The sequence below is a fragment of the Xyrauchen texanus genome, chromosome 7 (assembly GCF_025860055.1).
Source record: "Xyrauchen texanus isolate HMW12.3.18 chromosome 7, RBS_HiC_50CHRs, whole genome shotgun sequence".
Taxonomy (NCBI): Eukaryota; Metazoa; Chordata; class Actinopteri; order Cypriniformes; family Catostomidae; genus Xyrauchen; species Xyrauchen texanus.
Genome location: NC_068282.1, coordinates 3,346,986 through 3,371,606, shown reverse-complemented (window position 1 = coordinate 3,371,606; position 24,621 = coordinate 3,346,986). Strand labels below are relative to the sequence as shown.

Below are 24,621 nucleotides of genomic sequence, written 5' to 3'. Positions count from 1 at the left end.
TTTTAGTGCATGTCTGTTTGCTCTGAGGTCAATTACCTGGCACAAAAAACGCGGCCACTTTGTTTGATTGCTGATATCTTAAAATTGCATAAAAAAAGGCGTTTGCACAATTCTTGCCGTACTTCTACGACTTTTTGTAAACAACAAAATGACATCTGTGTGATCATCGTGAACAACAAATTGCTACAAATAAATAACTAAGTAAATCTTTTTTAAGATATGAGCAATCAAACATAGTGGCCCTGTTTTTTTTGTTTTTTTTTGGGCCACCCTGTATATGATATTGTACTCCTAAAATGTAACATACATTAACAAAATAGCATTTAGCAGATTTAAAATGTATAAAAATTTCCTTTTATTCTCTCATTGCTGTCTCATGCTGATCGCACGGTGAAATTGGTGACAGGAGGTAGAAATTTCTGCTGCTGAAATCGGTCTTTGCTCACCGAAATTTTAATCACTGCCCCCAGTGGCTGAAGCTGGAAGTGTAGTTGAATGTATGGGCGCATGTGAGCTCCACTTTCTGGGTGTAATGTCCACAAGGTTGTGTTGAATTTTTGTTGTATATAATACAGTCAACAGGAATGCATATTTTACTAACCATACCAACTAACCTAAACACTAAAGCTCTAACCTTCAGTGGAGTAAAAACATTACGTGCAACCCCCGAATAGTGCTCATCATTGTTTACCACTGTAAAAAAACTTTAGTTGGTTTAAATTAATTCAGTTTTGGACATTGGTTGCACACGATGAAAAAGAGTTCAGTTGATATGAAATAAAAATGTAGGCTATACTCAGGGCTGTACTGGTAATCTGGCATACCGGGCATTTTCCCGGTGGACTGGCGCACATTGGGGCCGATCAGGGGCGGACTGGCCATCGTGAGAACCGAGCCGGCCAGTGGGTCAGTCACGAAATGGGCCGAATGCGCCGCGATAAGCTAAAATGAGCGACCGCGTTATGCAGAACGGACCACAAAACGGCTGAACGATGCTTTTCTCTTTTCAAGTGACTGTGATAATCGTTTTTCTTTATTCAGATTAACAAGTCTCCACAGTTTTCAATCAAATCATTGTGTAATTTAACAATTTCTGTTACAAATGTTTTTTAGATAAATATGCCTTACAATGTCACTCTTCATTCCAGCCCACTTAATAGTCTTATTACAAAATGTAAGTCCTTTTTTTGCTCTAAATCTCCACTTTCACTTTTACATCTGAAAGCCACATGTAGTGCCTGTTTAGTTCAAGTCAGAGTGGAGATTTAAAGTAAAATAAGGACTTGAATTTTGAGCTTCTTCTCACCCACACCTACCCTATCCCTTCTGAAGACATGAATTTATACACTGGAGTCCTACCGATTACATTTATTCGATTGATTTTCTGATCTACAAAGGTCTGGTCACCATTCACTTGCATTGTAAGGACTTACAGAGCTGAGATATTCTTCTAAAAATATTTGTTTGTGTTCAGCACAAGAAAGAAAGTCAAACTCATCTGGGATGACATGAGGGTGAGTAAATGATGAGAGAATTTTCATTTTTGGGTGAACTGTCCCTTTAATGTTTAATGAGAAAACTATTGTGATAATAAGAATGAATCATGAAAAGGGCACATTTGCAGTAATGTCATTTCTGACAAAAGACACACTGAAGCACAAAGATATTGTTGTCTTTCCAACGTCCTCCACCCCATTTCCCCCTCAGGGCTCCGCCATCTGTCTGCCAACATGGAGAGAACATGAGCAATATTAAGTGTGCACTGAAGAGACGCTACTGTCAGAGGAAAAGATTGAAAGAAAGGGCAGTTTAAAAAACAAAAATGAGACCGTTTAAAGCAGTCAAGCAAGAGTGGACTTGTACACTTTAGCAATTTACATCACAGCAGAAATCCGACCCATTCTACGGCGTGCCAGATTTACATCTTTTTTTAATTAATCTGACAGTTTAGACAGCAGCGAGGGGAATAATGTTTTGGCGGCTGTGGTCGGGGCAGAACTCTTCTAATGTTTAAAAAAAACAAAGACAACGTCTCCCTACAGCCCAGTCTGTTTTTTTTGTAAACAGTTGCAACACTGCCGCACAGGTGTATTTAAGATGAAAAACATATCATGTGATTGCCATGACGACAACGAAGCTAAAACCATTCCATCATTCGACGTGTTAAACGTGCACCATGGAACATTTTCCACTGTGGAAGTTTTACACCGAAAGGAACGGAGAAGTTATTTTGAGAAATCCATTTAAAGACACATTAGAAGACTCCAGTCATGGTGGCCACCATGTTGAAATCACATGACTAGGGGCCAGATTTGTTGATTTTTCCTTATAAATAAAATAAAAAAATAAGAAAGTTTAGGATAAATTATTAGAAGTTCGTAAGATTGTTCCTATGTGCAATTCTTGAGAAGTTTTCAAATATTTTCTTACAAGGATAGTTCACCCTTAAAACCCTGTATGACTTTCCTTCTTTTCACAGAGGAAGAAACTGACCATTGATCTTTTGTGGACTTTCATGTTAGGGTACGAGAGCAACATTTCATGCAGCCCCCTCACGACATTGGGTGTTCAAGCGAAAACATCCCAATGTCGCAAGGGGACTACGTGAACTGTTGCTCTTGTGCCCTATCATGCAAGTGCACAGGAGATCAACGGTCAGTTTCTCCCTAAAAACAGGTCCTCCACAGCGATAGCGGCAACAGAACAGAGAACAGAACTTCCTAAACATGTCTGAAGAGTTTGTAGTTGAAGAATTGATGCATTTCTATGCCCAGCCTTATTATTTTGTACTCGTAAATCAAACAGAAACATAGAGGCTACATGCCACCACAGTCACACCATGTACTAATCTGACGTCAAATGACACACGATAAAAGGTATATTTTCTATGGTAATCATAGTTTTTGTCCTAACCAGCAGTGACGAGCGATGGCACATTCTATCCATCACTTGTTTTCTATTTTCGGCATCGTGTGGGTAACTCCGTCCACTGGGAACTGGCAACAGTCCAAAAAGGTTCAAAAATATAAGGCTGGGCATAGAAATGCATCAACTTTTTGACTATAAACTCTTCAGACATGTTTAGTAAGTTCTGTTCTCTGTTCTGTGTGCAGATGTGTTGTGTTCTGTCGCTGTAGAGGACCTGTTTTTAGATAAATAAGTTTTCGCTTGAACGCCCCAATGTCATGAGGGGTCTGCATGAACTGTTGCTCTCGTGCCCTATCATGAATACATGGGAGATCAATGGTCAGTGAACATTTTCACTAAATAATACATTAGATTTGCATCATAACAGACAAAAATGTTCACAGAAATCTCTGTGAGAAATATTTAATGTATTAAAACTAGTGCTTTCAGTCGATTAACATTTTAAATTGCGATTAATCGTATAATTTGTCATAGTTAATTGTGAATAAACTCGAATACTCTGAAATAAAATGAAATTTTTCCTATCAAAGCCTTCCAAGAAGCGTTTTCTAAGAAGGAAATAAGTTCATTGTGACAGGAAAAGAGAAACATTTCAGCACTTTCAAAATCTGCGATTAATCGCAACTAACGATGATATTTTTTTTTAATCGTGATTAATCGCATAATTTTCTGGTCAAGTGACAGCACTAGTCTTAACCATAGGTTGCATATTAGTTTTAATGTGTATTAAATCTCTTAAACTCTCATCCTCCACAGACTGTGGCTAACCACTTTGCTACAGCAATCGTGAAGCTGCATTCATGATTCGCGTCAGGACGTCAATGCCAGCATCCAGTGCCACTTTAAACTCCACATAAAAAACAAACAAATTTGCAAACAACGTCTCAATCTGCATTTTTGTGATAATTAAGACTTGACATGCTTCTGTTGTAATCAAATTGCGTCTTAAACTGAAAAATACTTTTCATACAATAAAAAGTAAAAATACTATACTGGCTTGTTTTGTGTAACAAATAGTGTTAAGATGTCCTTTCTCCATCATTTGATTACTGGGTGTGGTTGACATGGATGTTGTGTGTGTTTGTGATGTGTGTATATGCTCTGATCAGTGTATATGCTGGTTTATGCTTTATTATGGTAAATGCGTTAATCGCGATTATGAAAAATGTACGCGTTAAACTTTAATAATAATTAATAGCATGCATTAACGCGTTACCTTTGACAGCTCTAATGAAACATTTTAGTACAAATATGAGTATGTAAATATTGATGTTATTAATGCAGCAATATTTATTTTTAATATTGAATATTTTTATGGTCATTTTTGGTGCTTCAAGAGACCAGTTACAACCCACTTTTGTTGTATGGAAACAAGCAACATGGACATGAAATATCTTCTTTTTTGTTCCTTGAAAGAAAAAACATGTTTCGAACAACATGAGGGTGAGTAAAAGATAACTGATGTATGATTTTTGGGTGAACTATCCCTTTAATTTAGTATAAACACACGCATTCCTGTTTGTTTGAAGAAAACTAAATAAGCTCTTCTCCAGGTCAAAGATGCAGAGATTCATTCCAACGAATTTTAACACCTGCTGACGCACCACAGATGGCGAGAAAGAGTCTTACTGATAACACAAATGTTTCTAAAGAAAATAAATGCAAATGTGGACAAAGAACGAGAGAGAAAGTCAAAGGCAGAATGTGAGACAGCGAACATGGGCCGCCCATAGGAACCCTGACTTCCTCCCTGAGTTCCAGTGATTTGGTGTGTGTTTCCTGATATGAGCGCGTCCCGGAGTGAGAGGGCATGGGAAAGAATGCTCTACCCCCTTTAACAGGGGTAAACTGAGCTAAAACAAACCATGGACGGGGCACGGCCGGTCCACAGTACTTCACCTGGCCTCACCGCTGTTCTGCAAGCATCTGCTTTTTTCACGGCTATCATATTCCACACAATGCCTTACATCATACATCACTGTGCGCTGTCACATGTGTATCGCTCTTTATCCAGCGTGCGCTTCAGCATGACAACTTCAGTATGAAAATATCAACGAGACTGTCAACACTAGAGGTTCTCAACGGGTGGGTTGCAAGTCTGATAGAGATAGTCGGAAAACTATGCTTAATGCAAATAACAAATTGTAACTAATCAAGGCTTTTTAATTTTAAAAAACAAATCTATTGTTGATGTCAGAAGCCATTCATTCAATCAAACTCTTCTATGTTTCTGTGAAAATGTATCTCAACATTAATGCAATATTTCGCCCAGGTTTGTTCCACGTGTAAGGATGATCAATGACGCTTTTGCTGCTGTTTGTGCATTTACAAAATAAATAATACATTATAGTTATACATATATAGTTATAACATAAGAAGAAAATACTCCCTGGTTCACGTATGTATAGCAGCTGAACACGACACGCTATTTTAGATTTCTGGACTTGAACACGAGCTGAATGTGATCTTTGCTAGAGAGGAAGATTTTCAGTGAATAACGACTTCAATTTCAATCTGTTCCTTCACTTAAATTATCATTGAATAACAATCTGTTCAGGGTTTCTGCAGGTTTTATGAAGCAATATTTAAGACTTTTTAAAGACCATTTTAAGACCAACTAAAGGAAATTTAAGGATTAAATTTAAGGGCACAAAATGTCATCGCGTCGCTCTCTAAATGCCTAAGGATATGTACCGTATACAGTAGTAACACTTCAAAGTATCCAAATGCAACTTAAGAGATCTCATCCAAATGCAACTTAAGAGATCTCATCCAAATGCAACTTAACAGATCTACATACATTTTTAAATCATTTTACAAAAAGTTACATAATAAGGCTCTGCCCCAAACCACTAGAATGTGGAAATAACTTTAACCTCCTGATCAGACCCTTTGTATCAGCTATATTCCTCTACAACACTACTGAGTAGTGTTTAAACAACACCAAAAAATATATTTAAAGCTCTGGAATTAAATAAATGTTATCACCAACAAACATGTTAAAACAAGATTTTATTCAAATACATTTGGTCATAAATCTGGAAGCTCAACAAAAGGAGCATTTATTATTTTTTTTAATCTTTTGTTATAAGAACCTCCCTATGATTCTGCAGTCTACATCTATTTTCCTAGATTAGCCAATAATATAAATTTACATAAATGTACACACTGTGCCACTCAGTTGAAATGATTCACGAATGGCAAAAAGACATACCAAGGTTGGAGTCAGCATATTTTGAACTATAGGTGGCGCTGTCTCCAAACTACTCCTGGTATGTCCAGGATATGATGTCATTGATGCATACCAAATTTCTGCATTCAAATGATATTTCACTTTTTGGTAAAAATCAATGTGCCAGAGAGGAAGTATGGCTGATATGGAAAAAAGTATAAATGGGTATCCTTGAAATCCTCATGACCCAAGGAATCCATAGTCAACAAACTCATGATTTTAGGACATTCGGTTCAAAAGTTACAGGTAAAAATTTAAATTTTTCACATTTCTTGACCCATAGGTGGCGCTGTAACCAACCTTTGCATGTACCTTCAGATCATGGTCCCGATGAAGCATACCAAGTTTTGTTTTGATACGACACACCATTGGCAAGATATAGCCTCACTTCCTGTTTTATGTCTACCTCATTAAATTTGTATTAACATAACTTTTCAACAAAATAAAATTTTGAAATTATTCATTCTGTGCAGATCAATCTGGAGATTATTTTGAGCCACTGTGTAGGCAAATAGGGCAAAGTGTGAAGGAATAGTGGCGAATAAACGATAAACGTCATAATCCAAGATGGCGGCCACTGTGATGTTTTAATTGAAGTTTTTTAATTGAAAAAATAATTTCTAGGACAAATGGTTCAAAAGATACACACTAAAGAAAAGTGCATTTTTGAATTGGTGGTGGCAATATAGAGTTTGTCATAGAGACTGCAAATTCGGTATGGGGCTATTCATAATCCCTAAAACACATTTATACCACGACCTTATGAATTTAATAAAATTTTAATGCTTTAATTTGTAAAAGGACAATTTAAGACTTTTTATATTTCTTTCAGACCTGCAGAAAAACTGTCTGTTGGAATGACAGTGTATACACAAATAAATAATGTCATAATTTTTCATATTTAATTGAACGATTCCTTGAAACAATGATGTATATGACGTATAATTAACAATTTTGGTACTGTGTTGGGTAGCCAATTAGGGTTGCCCACTTTCCCATATTAGCCAGGACAGCCTGTATTTTGGCCAAAATGAAGACATCCCATACTGGACAATTATTGTCCCAAATCAATGAAACATCCCATATAGAATGCATTGTGTCCCATATTGAAGTGGAAAGGGGGACCCCACCTCCCTCCAGCCGAACTTCTCACTTTGCGAAACGTCCAGTATTGAAGCGTTCAGAGTGTCACGTGGCAAAAAGTTGTCAACGCTATTGCTGAGAACCACTAGTCTAAACTTTACAGTGATGTACACTGAAGACATTAACCACTGCTCTCCATGGCCATGACAGGAGTATTACAGGATGTTAGAGTTCGGGTTAAAGGAGCAGGTCGCTATCTTTGAAACGAGTCAGGAACCGTAGCGTTGCCATATGGCTGTGGGATCTAGAGCACATCAGACCCAAGCTGTGATCTAAACCATTCAATCAAAGCCATCAAACTGGTCTCTGACCAGCAGCCAAGGGCTACATCCCATATGGCACTCTTTCTGCGGGGCAACAGGTTCGCGGGTGACCGCTACGCTGCCTAAAGGGAAACTGCGAGACACGGTGACCTCACTACAACAATGCAGCACTTCTGAGGCCCAACTCCAGACAGATTGTGAGCAGCCATCTGCTCTTTCATTTCCTTTAAACTCGCACAGGGGTTTCAGTGGGGCAGGTAGTCCAGTTCCAAAAAGGATTTTGAGAAGTTAAACCAAAGAACTGGCTACTATAATTCTAACGAAATTTTCTTAAAAAGAGTATTCAAGACATTGAAAGCAAAACCCAGCGTTTCCCCTCTCACACAAACATAAAAATTGTCATAGTATACTGTATGTATTTAAAATGACATTTTAAATACATACAGTATACTATGACATACAGCGCTAACAAGGAGGATAAAGGTTACAGACTCAAACATCTGTCGCTTGTGCGCCTCTTGAGGCCAAGAGAGTGAGGTTTACACACTGCACAGCTACCAACCATTACACTCACCCTCCTAAACCTCATTCCCATTCGGGTCATGGCACCACTGTAACCGGTTCCAGGTCCGTAGCCAGCCTATTGAAAGGGAGGGTTCTTTTTTTCAAAAAGTGGACCTTTTTGCAGTTTTTCTCCTCCTTTTGTATTTAATTATGAGGTTCAAATACTTCATTTTGGTGACCTTTTATGCACTCATTTGTGCTGGATTAGCTTGTCTGCTGGTTAACGAGCACGCTTTTTGATGCACCTAAAATATTTACTGCATTGTTGTCAAATGCTTCCTCATGTAACACCTTTGTCAGTCCATACACAGTTCATAAGTTTAAAGACCACACTAACAACAGAATAGATTTAATGAACTTTACTGAAATATCAATAATAATTCTTCTCGTCATCATTTCTTGACTCTCTGTCAATGCCTCTTTGCTTGTTGCTGTATTTGTCTTGACACTTATGGATTTAGTACACTGGTCAGTTCCAATCTTCTTGGGTGCAATTTGGAGAATATGGTCACAGCTTCATCCAGGTTGACTGCCATGTCATAGTGTGTATGGATGAGGGCCAGGGATGACAAGCGGTCCTCTCCCATGCTGCTACGCATGAATGTGTTCAGTCTCCGGAGAGTGCTGGCCGACCGTTCACATTCACATTCACATGAGGTGACTGGTGACCTCAAGCTATTTTGAGCTAATTACGCTACGTTTATATGGCTATTATATTGTAGATTATTGAGTGTATAAAATATAGAAATCCTTTTAATTAAAAAAAAAATATATACAGGTATATATATATATATATATATAAACCCCCCCATCATTCAGAGGCGATGCTTCTTCACCGTTGCTTTGAAAAGTGTATTGCGAGAACTGAACTGCACGCGCGGCACACACATGTCCAGCTACAATATTAAATCATATTAATTTGAAACAGCAATCCAGAATATTTGTCACAAGCATTGATTAAAACAATGATGACAATAATCACATGAAAAAAAAAAAACGACTTAAATTCTGGACCTTTGGTAGTGGGGGGGGGACCACTCGAACCCCCCCTGTCTACGGGCTTGGGTTCTACTCAACCCGCTCTGAGCAGGATTCGAACCGGCATCTCTGGCATGGGAGGTGGTCGCTCTAACAAGGAGGCTAAAGGTTACAGCCTCTAACATCTGTCGCTTGTGCGCCTCTTGAGTCCAGGAGAGTGCGGTTTACACACTGCACAGCTACCAACCATTACACTCACCCTCCTACACCTCATTCCCATTCGGGTCACGGCACCACTGTAACCGGTTCTACTCAACCCGCTCTGAGCAGGATTCGAACCGGCATCTCTGGCATGGGAGGCGGTCGCGCTAACAAGGAGGCTAAAGGTTACAGCCTCTAACATCTGTCGCTAGTGCGCCTATTGAGGTTTACACACTGCAGAGCTACCTACCAGCTGGCTAACGTTACACAATGTTAATTGTAACACAATGTTAACACTGTATATTATATAAACCAAGTTTTCATTAAGTCATACTGTATTTGAGTGAGTCAATGTTAACCAATAGATGATCCTCACAAAACCTGTCAAGAAAATCTGCTGGACATATTTAACTATAAATCAAATAAAAAAATAGGAAATTATATTTTGCATAAAAATAATGAAGCCTACATTTAGGACCTGTGAGACTGCATGGTGGCATTATTTTCAGGACACTTAAGCACATTTAACTCCCTAAATTCTCATTACTGCAATGCATTTAGATGTTTTACTTTTACTATTTCCATCGTTTTCAATAAGGTTTTTCATTACCGCAACAATAATTTTTTTTACTGTATTAGAGTTAATACAAAATTAAATTTAATGAAAATAAAAGGCACTGCCAAGGGAGTACTTATATGATGTATAAAAACTAATATTTTAAATAACCTTAATAATCTTAATATCTTTTTCACTGCAGTAATAGGAATTGGGGGTTAAAATGTTTGTACCTGAAATTAAAATAGCCACAATGTATAAAAAATAAAATAGAATTAATTTTCTAAATGTAACATTTCTTATTTGTTTGTATTTTCTTGACAGATTTCATGAAAATCACCCCGATAATCTTTATAATTTTTCTTTTTTATTCCTGTGTTAATTCAGAGTTGTAATAAGAGTTGTAATTTAGTGTGTTGTAATGAAGCAAAGTCGCTGTCATTTCAAAATAAGAGTCCCTGGTGTGTTTCAGGCTCGTTTATAGTCTAAAGTCCCACTTTATGTGGATATTGGTATATTGGTTGAACAATCAACTGCATCTGTGATTTTATTTATTTTGGACTCTTGTAGCCTCTGTGTCTGTGCCTTTCATAGTAAGGAAAGACTAAGATGTTAAAAACTATTGGCCGATTAATCGGTTAAGTGCAAAATCCAAAATATATGGCTTACATTTATGGTGACTTTTTAGTCCTTTTTCGAGCTTGACAGAATAAATCACCCTCTTCTTTCATTGTATGGAAAAGAGCAGCTTGAACATTCTGCCTAACATCTCCTTTTGTGTTTCACGGAAGGAAGTCACATGGTTTGGAACAACATGAGGGTAAGTAAATGATGACAGAATTTTAATCAAACTTGTCAGCTAGAAATGATTGAAGGCATGTGCAGATGTTGTTTAGATTCTGACACTTTCCCTCGTTACAGTTCAGTGACGTGTTTGACATTTGTTAAATATTCTCATTCATTCCAATCATGAATCTTGCTCTAGCTAGCTTGTTTTATTACAGTTTGCTGTGCTTGTCTTGGGAGTATTTCAACTGAAGCGCTAAGCTGAACACACATGCACAAACTAAACACTCCTCCACACAGCTTGTCTATGGCTGCTTGCCTTTGGGGCCAGAGCTTGTCTCTGAGTCTCGTAAATAAAGCCGTTCGGCCACACGCGGCCAGTCTTTAGTCCGCTAATGGAGAGATGGGGGGATAACAGCCTAGTAATGGCCCCTTGAGATGCGTCTCCGCTTACCTCACTGTCCAGGGATTTCATCAATGCTACAGCACAGAAGAGCATGAGAACCCTTCTTTCTTAATACACTTTTCACCTAATTCGCCCAAAAATGAACATTTAATGAAACGAAGCGTTTGGGAATGGGGGTTACACTTAGGGAAAATTCCCTGTCAAGAAAATGTCCTGCTCCTATTCCATATATAAAATGAAGCCTATTTTAAGGCCATAGAGATTTTTCCATCATGACATTAATTTAGTGACAGTTAAGCATAATTTACTTCCCAATTCGTAAAAATGATGGTCATTATGCTATTCTCACTATCACAATTTGAAAAAATATGTTTAATTAATTACTTAAAATAAGAACTAATTACACAAGCAAACACAACAATGACTAATGGTTTCCATAGCATGCAGACATGATTTTCACAGAATGAGCTTCATTCTGTGCCATTTGAGTCATCACCGAGCATGTGTCATGTACTTGGCGCCATCTCCTGGTGGCCATATGCAACTTTGTGCTTTGTTAGGATTATCTAATGATCAATGCATCCAATTTGAAATATAATCACCTCCTCTAAGTATGGCATGTTCTGTTGTTATAACTAACTGTTGATGTTATAAGCGAAAATGCTGCATAAAAGCAACACCAACATAATTGTCAAAGACATATACTTAGCTATTACTCGCTATATTTTGTCAGTCAGTAAAACAAATAGACTGGTTGTATTTCTACTCATTGAGAGCTTTCCAACAACATATGACACATGGCTATTTGATGAGTTTGATGTTTTTACTGATTACAATAATACTGTATGTACAGTGCAATTTTATTTCATAAATTAACAAAACAGAACACGTCTGAAAATTTCAAAGCACTTGTTTAGTGTTGGTCAAACTGTCGGCATTCATTGGAAAGTACAGCTTCTAAGCTTTCATACGATACCTATTTTGTGTTGGTCAAGACTGTAGTTATTCATATTTTGTCAAAAATAATACATTAATCTTGCATGCCCGCAGAGTCAATTTTAAATTTTTTGTCCGTTTTCTTGACGGGTTTCGTGAGAATCACTCACTTTGGAAAAATCGTTAAACTATTGTTTGTTGTTTCGTTTATTTATTTCGATAATGTAAAAGTCGTACGATTTTGTAGGAGCCAAATCATACAATTTCTTACAATCTAACCTTATTGTACTATTGTTACGACTTGAGACCGGGTTAGATAATACAGTGAATAAAAAAACTTACAAATTAAAAACTTTACTTCATCTCAGTTGATAATTTTATCGTATTATTTGGAACTTCAAGGACCAAAAACATTCGACACTAACTTTACATCATGTAACAAAGGATTCAAAACCATAAAACTAATAATATAAAACAGATAGTTCAAACTATATTCCGATTGGTTAACCACATTCAAAGCCATCGTAAAATAGCTGAAATACATCTGTAACCGCACATCAAATTAACAATTCTAAATGACAGTGTGTTTGGGACACGTCTACTTATGTATTTTCAAATTACGCCATGATTTTAAACAATGTTAAGTAGTCGTGCTTATTAATACCCGTGTTTGAATATATCTACACTACGGCAAATTCTCGACCATTTATGTTTTTCTACCATCATTCCACCCAGTCCTAGTGCTATAATTGAACTGATTTATTTTTAACACATATTTATGAAGGAGTACAGGCAATATACTCCTAATCTATCCAAATCCTGATTTGCTGATAGTTCACCCAAAAAGGAAAATTCCCAGACCATTTACTCACCCTCTTGCCATCGAAGATATGACTTTCCTTCTTTGATTATCAGAAGAGTATTTCAGCTCTGTAGGTCCATACAATGCAAGTCAACAGGGAACAGAACTTTGAAGCTAAAAACAGCACATAAAGGCAGCATAAAAGTAATCCACAAGGCTCCAGTGGTTTAATCCAAGTCTTCAGAAGTGAAATGATGGGTTGAGAAACAGATCAATATTTAAGTCCTTTTTTTACTATAAATCTCCACTTTAACTTTCACATTTTTCTTTTGTTTTTGGTGAACTGAATTATATGTGCATATCGCCACCTACTGGGCAGGATAATCTATAGTCAAAAAGAACTTCAATATTTATGTTACTCACTCACACCTATCATGTCACTTCTGAAGACATGATTGTAACCACTTTTGCTTTTTTAGCTTCAAAGTTCTGGATCCTGTTGACTTGCATTATATGGACCTACAGAGCTCAAATATTCGTATGAAAATCATTGTGTTCAGCAGAAGAAAGAAAGTCACACATCTGGGATGGCATGAGGGCGAGTAAATGATGAGGGCATTTTCATTTTTGGGTAAACTATCCCTTCAAGCAAGAATTATGATTCTTATGTAGCACCGAAAGGGGTAAAATGGGTTAGCACACACAAAACACTGAGCGGAAATATCTGACTAACACCAAGCTATCAGTTTTCTATTCGGAAGACTTTTATTTTAATGGCTGCCGTTATTAAAAAGCACACATTGCCGGCCACCATGTTTATGTGTAACACAAACCGCCCGCCATGGTGGGCTCAGCTTTCCACATGACAGCCTCCGAGAGGAGAAAGCCACCTTTCATGCCAGCTTGTGTGTAACTCTCCCACCCAAAACCCCAGACTTAGGTGAAATCGACCCCCTGCATTCAGACATTTGCCCCATCAGCTCCAAATTTCTCCAACCAACCCCTCCCCCCACCTCTACTGCCGCTCTCCTCCAGGTCTACCAGACCCTTCACCCCCTGAGCGGTGCCCCGAGAAACGGGTCAGGGATGGGGACAGCTGGTGGACCTCCCAGAAGCCATCTTATGAGGGACAAGGGGTGAGGTGAACGGTCAGACGACACTCAGTTCCTAGGTAACACATCTGGCCTGCACGAAGTGGGGGGTATGTGTGGTACGACCAAAATAATATATCACAGTATGAGTACTTTCATATCCCAATATAATTGTTTTTGCTGAAAATGACCAACCAAACATATTAGGTAACTATGTATTAAAGGGGTCATATAATGCCATGTTTGTACAAGTTAATATGAATCTTTAGGGTCTAAATGAAAACTTTGTAATATACTTTTATTAAAAATTCTCATTAGTATTTTAAGAAAACACTAATTTTACCTGCTCAAAAACAGCTCTCATGACTTTAAATGATAATGAGCTTTGGTCACCCCGCCCCTTCTTAGCAAAACCAGCTTTATACTGACCCTCGTTTATAAAGCAGTCTGGTGAAAAATGATTCGCGCAAACATGAACGCACTGACGTTGCTCGTGGGGAATATTCCCATCGTAAACAAAACTCAGCCACTGCGTCTTCAGCGGTTCAGATTTAGGAACATCAAAATGACTGCTGTGTTCGTTATTACACCGAAGAACAGGACACCACAATCGCTTATAGGCGCCATTCTGCTCCAGTGTATCAACAATGATGATGGACTATGATTGACAGCTCGCTCACGAGCGAGGGCGGGTCTGTGTTGAAACACTGCTGTCAATCAACAATCCTGGGAGGGGCGTCCGACCGTGTGACGGCTCGATTTGAGGCAGGGGAAAATATATAAGGAGATTAAAACAAAAACACTGGATGGATTTTTATCATAATAGGATGGTTGTGTACAGGCACAGCCAACACACATTTCAGTACAATCAACTTGAAAAAGTGCATGTACCATTCATTATATGACCCCTTTAAAGGAATGTTCCGGGTCCAATACAAATTAAGCTTGATTGACTGTATTTGTGGCATAATGTTGATTAGATGGCATTAAAATCCCAATGAGCCACCGTTGATCAAACAGCAGAAATCAAGCAGTACACCGACATTACAATGATGAGCAACATCTCACATCTTAACATTTCACTATAGCAAACCTCTCCTTTGATATGAAATATTAAACGTATTGATTATTTTACTTTCATTATAAGCATCCCTTGTATGCTTGCTTTCCTTTTGCTTTTACAAGCTGAAGTTGAAACTAGATATTACAATTTTCTGGAGAAACGTGAGCAGTGTTTCCACGTGGGGGGTAGTTGACAGGTCACTGATGTACTCTATGGTTGCTAGGATGTTCTGGGTGGTTGCTAGGGCATTTCTACAATGTTCTGGATTGTTGCTATGAGGAGTCCATTCTGAAATTTCTATGGCATTCTGGTCTCTAGATATGCAATTCCGTTTGTTAACGGTACGTGGTGGAGAAATTCAGCGTTAAATAGTTTATTCCGTTAGAAGCTCTTAACTTTAACCTTTAGACACGGTTAGTTGCTAATGTCAAAACTTGTGGCCTACATGGTTGAGGACAGTCAGTGAATGATATATGGCTTCATCAAAGAAACCTGTTGAGATATTTCCTGCTTATTTTCCCTCGGGGCGGTTAGCATGTGTAAACTTGTCCGAGCGGCAGAGAGGTGGAAAATGAATGCTTATTCTAGAGAACTAATTTGTTTAGATTGTATACAGTCCAGCTATTTCAGTCAGCACCTTTAGAAATCGATTATGAGACAGAGAAAGAATTTAGTTAATCCTCGATAAAAAACTGGTAGGACTTTGGCGTTAAGTTGTTCTAGACTATTAGCTGCTCTATTGCTAATGAAATTACTGTCTTAAAACCAATTAAAACAGTATTAACATTAGCGCTGGGGCTGTGTGATGGTAAATATATTGTGCTACGTATGTCATTTAAACCTGTGGTAGATATTTTTGTGCAGCTATCAGTGGCTAGGACTGATTTATGCAACTGACAGTATTTGTGGCATAATGTTGATTACCACAAAAGTTAATTTCAACTTTTCTTAAGAAGAGCAAATATCGAGGTTACAGTAAGGCATTTACATTTATGCATTTGGCTGACACTTTTATCCAAAGCAACGTACAGTGCACCCGGAGCAACCTGGAGTTAAGTGCCTTGCTCAAGGACACAATGGTGGTGGCTGTGGGGATCAAACCAGCAACCTTCTGATTACCAGTTATTTGCTTTAGCCACTACGCCACCACCCCTCCAGCTACAATGCAGTCATGTGTCAGTAAGAGTCTGTGCTCTGTACTGCCGGCACTGTAGAATCACTGGCATCATTAAATCTTTTTTATTGTAGTACCGACTTGGTCCCGAAGTACCGGTACTCTTGACCACACTAGAGACAACTAAAATTAAACCATTCAGAGATAAAATGTCTTGAAATCTGTAAACACTGTGTCTCTGTGGTGCTATAAAAATTCCCATTTTTGTTTTATGAGCGGCCTGTTTAGACCCGGCCCAACAGCATTACTCGACCAATGGCATGAGTTGGGAGCGGGACTATCTCTTTGTTTGATCAACGGCAGAAAAGTGTTGTATTCAGGAAGTGGATTTGAAAACACTGTTAATTTTTGCAATTCCAGTCGGTGGCGCTAGTGTCGCTGAAATTCCATACTTCAGCTTTAATTCACGGGTTTATGCAAATATAGACATTAACACATGGTTATTTAATAAATTAAATGTTTGTGTTGGATTGAATGACCAGTACAAATAACCTATATATATAATAATTTGACATAGCATTTATTAAACATAATGTAGGTTTATTCCATGTCAAATCAACCAAATTTCAGATTTTTTTATTTTGTTAATAATTTTATGAACTGGGGGTCTGGGTATCTCAGCAAGTATTGACGCTGACTATCACCCCTGGAGTTGCGAGTTCGAATCCAGGGCGTGCTGAGTGACTCCGGCCAGGTCTCCTAAGAAACCAAATTGGCCTGGTTGCTAGGGAGGGTAGAGTCACATAGTGCAACCTCCTTGTGATCGCTATAATGTGTGGTTCTCGCTCTCGGTGGGGCGCGTGGGGAGTTGTGCATGGATTGTGCGTCCATTGTTTTCTAGACAAAATTTTGTGCAAATCAGACAAGCTGTAACAAATAAGGCTGCTATCCCTTCAGCCGACCGCCAGAAGGAGCCCTCTCCCGAATACTGACACTGAACCATTTCTTCTATGGTGACTTCCTGTTTATATCAAATATAAAGCCATGCCTTGCCATTGTTACCTTGCGAAGTATTGCCAGTTTCACTGCCTTACCAAGCGTTTATGCCATTATTTACTCATTTTTTTGAGTAAATTTGCTCTGTTTGCCTAATTGGACTGCTTACTTGTGTATCGACTACTTTGCCTTCTTAATCAACTACGTCTCTGCCTAACGACTTTGATTTGTTTGCTGTGTTTAATAAACTCCTTGCATATGGATTCTACCTCAGTTGGATGGCAGAGAGATCCAGTAAAATAATGTTTGCTATGGTACAAATTTACATGTGAAATCAGACATTACATTATCAGGAGGACTATCGAATATCAGGACCCTTAGCATTATTAGCGGATTCACTCTCAAGCTGATAATAGCATTGTTGTTCATTGTATAATGTGCTCAAATGAGGAGGAGAAACCCTCTAAAACACTTTTAAATCCGGCACACCCCCCAATACACCCCTCTGAGACATCGCTGTGATATGCATGAGAGCTGCACAAATGATTATTGAAACTGAAGTAGAGGTATGATATTGCATGAGTTTAATCAATATGATGATGCTCCATTTCTCCATTGTGAATGGTTTGATTGACGTGAATGCTTGATCCTTGCTCAGTGCTCAGTGAAGTTTAACGGAGAATCGCATGTGGTAAAAAACATAGAAAATAATCGATTATAAATATATCGATAATTATCAATTTTATCAATTAGTTGTTGCAGCCCAACTTTGAACTTTGCCCTCATATTACTACATGAAGTTCGATTGTAATCAGAGACTCTTGTTGTTTCAGGACTTTATAGCAACATGAAGCTCAGTTTGATCAAAGTGAGGCATTTATATAAAGTTTGGACACAAGACCGTAACTATTCTTTTAAAATCAAAACAACATTCAACAGAACTGTATTCTAAGGTACTTATCCGATTTAGTTTTCGAACATCTTGGTTTTCCAAAGTATGTGATCATGGAGAGCGTTTTCAAAAGTCTTTGTTGAGTGTGGATGAGAGGCGTAAACATTGCAAAATATCCAAGGGAAACATATTAGTGTGGCCAGGGCTGGACTGGTAATCTGGCATACCGGGCATTTTCCCGGTGGGCCGACACACTTTGGGTGCCGATCAGGGGCGGACTGGCCATCGGGAGAACCAAGCGGCCCGGTGTGTCGGCGGCAAGACTGCCCAGATAAGTTCAAATGAGCCGCCGCATTATGCAGAACAGACCACAAAACAGTGCCGCGATATACAGAAAAGGACAGCGAACCTTTTGTGTGGCCAGGGCTGGACTGGTAATCTGGCATACCGGGCATTTTCCCGGTGGGTCGACGGACTTTGGGGCTGAGCATGGGCCGATAGTTTTTAAGATTTCTTGAATGTTAAAATATTTTCTTAGTCTTTCCTTACTATCATGGCCGCTGACGCAGAGGCTACAAGAGTCCAAAATGAGAAAAATCCCAGATCCAGGTTTATTATGCAACCAAAATCCCAATAATAACCAGGAAAAAGAAAATGAATATTTTGTGCATAACATGGGTATTTTAACTATAAACAAGCCAAATAGACACTGGGAATCAAGCAAAACATGCACTCTTACAATCATCGAAAATGCTTTACAATAATAACTCAACAGAGTTTACTTCCCAATTGTCCGTATTATAAAATACTTTCTTCCTTTTCTCTAGCAACACTGTCAGTCAAAATCAACAATCAATAAAGGTTACATAAATAAACGTTCAACAATGTCTATATGAAAATATTCAACATATTAAGCTTTATATAGTCTAAATATATATACAAGGGTGAAGGGTTTTGGCCACAGAGGAAAATGTCAGAAAAAAACGAAACTATCGGCGACGATCACGGTTGTTTTATTCCGATAAACAATAGTTACAAAAAGCAACTATCGGCACCGATTAATTGGTAAAACCGATATTGGTCAACCTCTAGTCTGAAGCAGTGTCAGAAATGTATTTAACCTTTATGAGGGAAATTTTGTTTCTAACCATATCATAAAAACAGTATGTAATTTGTTTATATTAAACACTTCAATTTAATCCGTTCATTGATACAAATTCTCAAGATTGAGAATTTATAAACTATTACCCTTAAAATTAAATCAACATCAACTTTGAGATAATTCACAAGTTCACTGGTTCATATAGTCCTGAAGCGGATTAAGGTAAACGGATTTGGCGTGATGTGTATAGGCGTTATGAGATTTAAAGGTGGAGATTGGGAGGTGGAGGGATGTTGGAAGAATTGTAACTGCTGGGAGGGAAGCAGCCATCTCTCCTATGCACAATGCATAATTTAATTTAATTTAAATCAACTGATCTGAGTTCAGGAGACTCTGTGCTGTCAGTAAAGGGTTAAACTATTGACCTATGGACAAAACAACATGGCGCTGATCACGGCGGAGCAGAAACACCAACAAAACTACATCTGGTAAGAAATCTTAGTACGTTTTTACAACCTGTTTGAGTCAAAAGTTTAGAGTCTCTAGTTTCATCCGATATGCCATTTTTTTAATTTGAGCGATTTATCACGAATCACCAGGTTGATAAACACAGTGTACACTAACGTGTACTTCAGCACATTTTTCCTTAGAAATCCTATATTTACTGTGCAATATCAAATTGAGAATCAATTGCTTATTCCAAAAGCTGAAAAATGTGTCTTTCTGAGGCTTTATATGGAGTTAGGATGAAAATAAGGTGCATTTCAAACTGTTCTGAGACCAGTGCAAACAGACAGCACACTGGAGGTTAAGTCATTCACTAAATAGTGAGCAAGGGTGCATCCTATAGCTCTCCTATAACTGTTCTGAGACCAGTGCAGACAGACAGCACACTGGAGGTTAAGTCATTCACTAAATAGGGAGCAAGGGAGCATCCTATAGCACTCCTATAACTGTTCTGAGACCAGTGCAGACAGACAGCACACTGGAGGTTAAGTCATTCACTAAAGAGGGAGCAAGGGAGCATCCTATAGCTCTCCTATAACTGTTCTGAGATCAGTGCATACAGACAGCACACTGGAGGTTAAGTCATTCACTAATAGTGAGCAAGGGTGCATCCTATAGCTCTCTATAACTGTTCTGAGACCAGTGCAGACAGACAGCACACTGGAGGTTAAGTAATGCACTAAATAGGGAGCAAGGGAGCATCCTATAGCTCTCCTATAACTGTTCTGAGATCAGTGCATACAGACAGCACACTGGAGGTTAAGTCATTCACTAAATAGTGAGCAAGGGTGCATACTATAGCACTCTATGCAGTCCTAAAATCAGATTTTTGGATCACTCAACATGTTTGACACACATGGGACAATGATCATCAGTACATAGATTCACCATTTATAATGGATCACTTTATTTGAACATGGCTGACAGTGATTGGATGATGCTGATCATTACTCTGGTGTAATGTCTGTAACGTCTCAAAAATATGAATAACATGAAACATGATTTTTTGTTGTTTATTAGGTGCTACTAGTTACAAATCAAAAAGGGAAATGGAAAATGCGCACATCAGTCATGCTCGGGACTCAGGAGTATATATCCTAGATATATGATTGGCAGGCCAAGATAAACAAGCCCCTCACAAACTTGCGTTTGGAAGCTCATTATGTATAACTAAGACTATAAGAATTCATCACAGGGGAATTTTTTGCTCCCAGATTTTGGGCATTTATGTCACTCTTCTTCTCAATATTCTGGTCTCTAGATATGTCTTGTGTCCCTCCTTTAATCTACTGTAAGTCTATGTTATTTTTCACCCATTTTATCAATAAAAGGCAAAAAAACGTTATCTTTACGCAGGGTGAGTTACCTGTCAAAATGTTATACTTAGGGGTAGGGGTATTTTTAAATCACTAAATAAATAATATATTAATTAAAAAAAACTTTAACCCCTTTTTTTCAAAGAAAACTTCAGAAGTCCAAGGTTTTGGACTGGAAACCACAGTCACGACTGCACGATGATGTGGCAAAAACGGCTTTGCGCTTCCGATCACATTCACTTGCGTGAGCCTCCCGAGACTTTGGGAATACCTCTATGGGCACTGGCTAAATATTTAGCACATTACGACCAAGGTTATCTTCCATCTGCAATCTGGAAGCAGAGGATCGGTTGACTATTCAAAGCAGAACCCGAGTTCAAGGCCTTCAGCTTCACCCTAAAACCGGGGGGTTAACGCTGGCCGGCCCGTAATGAAACGAGCGCCGATAAACTCAGGAAGAGCCGTGCTTCCTATGAAAATATTTATCATTCCACAAACCTTTGGCTTCAGAGGACTTTAGGAATTAATTCATGTTTTCTTAGGAGGGGGCGTTTGGGCTGCTCAGGATGGGGAACTCAACCCTTTCTTTTAGCTCCATTCTGCAGCTTATTCACAATTTATTAGGGTTAGTAATCAGAACCATGTCGGCAAGACGGGTCTAAGGAAAGGAAGAACAGGCTCAAAATGGGACCTGATGTTAGGACAGACAGCAAACGAGAGCGTTAATTCAAACTCGCCTCTGTGCACATGACCTTTGGGGTGCTTCTAACATGTTTCCAATGATATGTATGTAGGTACAAAGAATCCGAATCAGAGTTGAGGATTTTTAGGTTAGCTTTAGAAGCTTTTAAAGATACCTAAGGCAAATACAGTTGCATAATATGCAAAACCAGGTATTCTATAATGCATAAAGTATATTAGAAATACTATGAAGTTTATCAGCGTTGAGTGTCGACTTGCCAAAATGAAGAGTCAATTAGAAATCGAGAATAATAAAATGCTTATTATCGGGTTTACTAATAAATATATAGAAAACAAAGACGAACTTACTCAGTTTTAGGTGCCCTAGACAAGCTCTAGTGCCAACAAAGTAGGTTAAATAAATGTTTTGGTGACTATGCACTTTGTTAATCTCAACAAGCAGGCTAACTACTTTCAGATTAGTGACGAATGTAGATATTAATGCATTTAAAGACAGAAATAAAACAATAATTAAAAATCAGTTATGCATATCAGTTTCCAGACACTTATAAGTAATCGTATCGGTCTTAAAAAGCACGTTGTTTGATTTTTAGTGTCAAAAATGTCATGATAGTGGTAGAAATATTGCACTGGAGTTTAGGATCTAAACAACATCCGCATGTCAATGTCGAATTCGTGATCTCTAAACTGAAGTGTTGTGGAAGTGGATGGTTAGTACGGGAACGGTGACCCGAGATCTTGTGAAGTAAAGCAGTGAACGCATTGAGATGGGGGTTGTGAGAGGATGAATGCTTCTCTTCGAAAAATGCTTAGCAAGCACCCTAAAATTACCTTATTAGCTTCCTGATTTCGCCTCAGTGATTTCAGAGTAATTGCCTAGCTTGTGAAACACTGCATCGATTTGTTTCAAACAGCCAGAAAACAAAAAACTAAAAAGCTGTTCACGTGAATACATATATTTGCACAAACATCCACAACTATAAATAAAAGCAATAATGTGTAAATGCAATGAATTAGGAATGTGTGGTTCATTCTGGGTCTTTCTAAACTCAAAATGATTTCTAAAACGCACCAGATTAGAAGAACACTTTTGGTGCTAAATAACGTTTTTCCTAAAGAACCAAAGGAGTTAAGAACCTTAAACTAAAAGAAACATTTTTCAATGATTGAATCAATTCTTAATGGAAATATGATTCTAAATAGAACTCCTAATATCATTTAAGAACATTTAAGGAGGCATACTTGTTAAGTCAGACTGAGCAAATTAGCATAATAAGTGTGAATTAAAATAATAATAATAATAATAATAATTAAATATGTCCATTTCCCCATCAAATAACAACCTTTCTGCATATTTTGAAAATCAGAAAATCTGCTCAATTTTTCACAACATCATTTCCCAATTAATTGTATGATGTCACTGTGTTGTGCGTATTGAGATAATATTAATTGTCACTTTTTATATGTTTTACTATCTAACCCGAGAATCTTACAGACACACAATGAGAGGTTTTCAGGAAAGAATAAATTCAGTAAAGTTACACCGACACCTTCTTTATGATCATCTGAATGAAATGCAAATCAGTCAATCAATCAAATGTAATTGTAGTATAATCACATTGCAGTATCTTGAGTGTTTTGTTAAATCTGTCTAAAATATACATAAAATGGCTTTTTAAGATTAGTCGCCTATTCTTTAGCTCACAAAGCATTTTTTATTTTGTATTATTTTGTCAGTGGAGGTAATAGTCTATACAAACTCTTAAAAATATAACTTCAAATGAACTTTTTTTTTCCAATAATTTGCAAATTATTATTATTATTATTATTTTTTAGAAACCATCTATGTATTGCCGCTTTAAAGAACCCAGAAATCACTTCACAGCTCTTAAGAACCTAAAATGTGACATCAATTAAAAAAAATGAATCTCCAAACAACCCTTGAGATATTATAAATATTGTGCAGAACCTTTAATTTTAAAATCAGTGACATCAGTGACACATTTGGGGTTTTTGCCACGAATCTTGCTACTTAAAAATGCACCATGAATTCAAATTAAATTGTAGTTTTGTACTTTTAAATGTAGAAATTGCATAAAGTGTTCTGCAATCTGTCTAAAATACGAATTATTATGCCAAAGTTAAATTAGTATTCTTTGTTCTTAGAAGACCATTTTTAATATTGTATTATTTGGTCTGATCGTCTACGTTTGGAAGGCATGCACCTTTAAACATGCTCTTTATTCCTTAAATATTTACATGTTTATTAATACCAAATAATTTGGCAGACCGCACAGATGAGTCCTTGATATATAAATATAAACATATACGAGATATAGCCTGTAATATCATATAAAGATCGGAAAAAATAACTTTTTTTATTTTCTCATATATAACATCTATTAGCCTTCACGCCACAGAGACTGAAACAAGTTTGCACTTACCATATCTGAAGAAAAGCAACACAAATAAAAAATAAATCGGGTTTCTGTTCAGGAAAGTTGCCGCTCCATCCTCTGTGATGATGTTAAATCGAGAAGTAAGCCGTTAATTTCACTGTTGATCAAAGCGCCGACACACAGATACAGTAATGACGCATTCCGACGCGACCGTTAAATTTCAAACTTTAGTTTTAAAATGTAAAAGTAGCCCGCTTTTAGCGCGCGGTTACATTCACTGTCAGCTGTAGCGTTTGTGTTCTCGCTCCCTGCGTGTGTGCTAAAGTGCGCACTAATGTGAAGAAACGTGAAATAAATGAGCGACCTGAGCTGCCTCCTCCTCCTCACGCGCGTGTCGAGCTGCACCACAATGGGTCCATCCCTACAGTGTGTGTGTGTGTGTGTGTGTGTGTGTGTGTGTGTGTGTGAGCGTGTATTTATCACTTTGTGGGGACCAAATGTCCCCATAAGGATAGTAAAACCCGAAATTTTTGACCTTGTGGGGACATTTTGTCGGTCCCCATGAGGAAAACAGCTTATAAATCATACTAAATTATGTTTTTTGAAAAGGTAAAAATGCAGAAAGTTTTCTGTGAGGGTTAGGT

At 37.9% G+C, this 24,621-nt stretch overlaps 1 protein-coding gene across 1 annotated transcript in view; it reads right to left on the bottom strand.

Annotated features, from left to right (window-relative positions):
• Window positions 1-24,290, bottom strand: part of eya2 (EYA transcriptional coactivator and phosphatase 2) — a 63,265-nt gene extending 38,975 nt beyond the window's left edge. The window contains exon 1 of the mRNA XM_052131139.1: window positions 24,023-24,290. The gene's annotated coding sequence lies outside the window, so the exon portion shown is untranslated. The remainder of the gene's footprint in view (window positions 1-24,022) is intronic.
• Window positions 24,291-24,621: the final 331 nt, after the last annotated feature.